Here is a 1,231-nt window from a genome sequence, read left to right on the forward strand (position 1 = left end):
AGAGAGAGAGAGAGAGAGAGAGAGAGAGAGAGATGTGCACAGGCCAAGGGGACAGTAAAGAGAGATTCAAGATGGCGGGGGCCGGGGTTGGGGGGATCATGGGGGAGTGGGCGTGGCTTGTCCCTTAAAGGGACCAGAGACCAAAACACCCACCCTAGCAGCTACTACAAGTCCCGAATAAACACTTAGAATTTGTTGAGATTGCCCAAAACAGTCTTTTGAAAAACTGTCCAGGATTAGGGAGATGACCCAAAGGATAAGCCTGGGGACCAGAGGTCAATACCAGGGACCCACATGGTGGGTGGAAGAATGGAACTGATTCCTGTAAGTTGTTTTCTGACCTCCACATGCACATTCATTTGTGTGCACACACAAATAAATAAATAAATATAATACAAATTTTTAGAAGAAAAAAAATTTACCCCGCCATCCTTAGGCTTCTGATTTCCTTTTTTTCTTTTCCTACTGGAAAGGGGGAGGGCAAAGTCAGAGATCCTAAGTAGGCAAACACAGGGAAGGTAGCCAAGCTCGCTCTCTCGCTCTCTCTCTCTCTCTCTCTCTCTCTCTCTGCGTGTGTGTGTGTGTGTATGTACACATTCCTGTGCACATAGGCTGCAACCAGCCTGCAAACATGTCCCAATGAAGAGACTATGAAGAGCCAGCAGAACCAGCTGTTCCTTTCCAACTCTTCCCTCCATCACCAGGTCCCACTCTTTTGCAGGCTCAGTTGACACTAGAGGACAGGGAGAGGGAATGGTTGTGCTCCTGGTGAGACGTTGCTTCCTTGTCCAGCGAGTGGGCGAATGATCGGGAAGAGCAGAGGCCGGCGCAGCTGTTTGACGCTGTCAAACCACGTGGCGTGTGTAGAAGAGTGCGGAGGTCGCGGTCCGGGCGCGGCTCGGGCCAGGAGGGAGGCCGACCGGAAGGGGATGCTGGCATCTCCACTCCCGGACTCTCTGGCAGAACTACAGAGATGCGCTCCCTGGAATCCTGGGAATTGCTTTGGGGAAGATTCTTGGGTGAGCTTTACAAATGCTCTCAGGGGTTGCAGGGCGAACGAACCTGGAGTCTGGTGCCCCCTAGTGGCCTAGAGATATTTGATCGTGAAGCACCTCGAGGCTCTGAGGGGCCTGCGGTGGCTCAAAACCAGAACACCTTTCTCACTGATCTCCTGATTCCCACTGATTCTCACTGATAGGCCTTCAGAATGCAGAAAAGGGGCCTCGGGCAT

The sequence above is a fragment of the Alexandromys fortis genome, unplaced genomic scaffold (assembly GCF_014885135.2).
Source record: "Alexandromys fortis isolate MF-2015 unplaced genomic scaffold, M_Fortis_MF-2015_v1.1 scaffold_406, whole genome shotgun sequence".
In the NCBI taxonomy this organism is placed as follows: domain Eukaryota; kingdom Metazoa; phylum Chordata; class Mammalia; order Rodentia; family Cricetidae; genus Alexandromys; species Alexandromys fortis.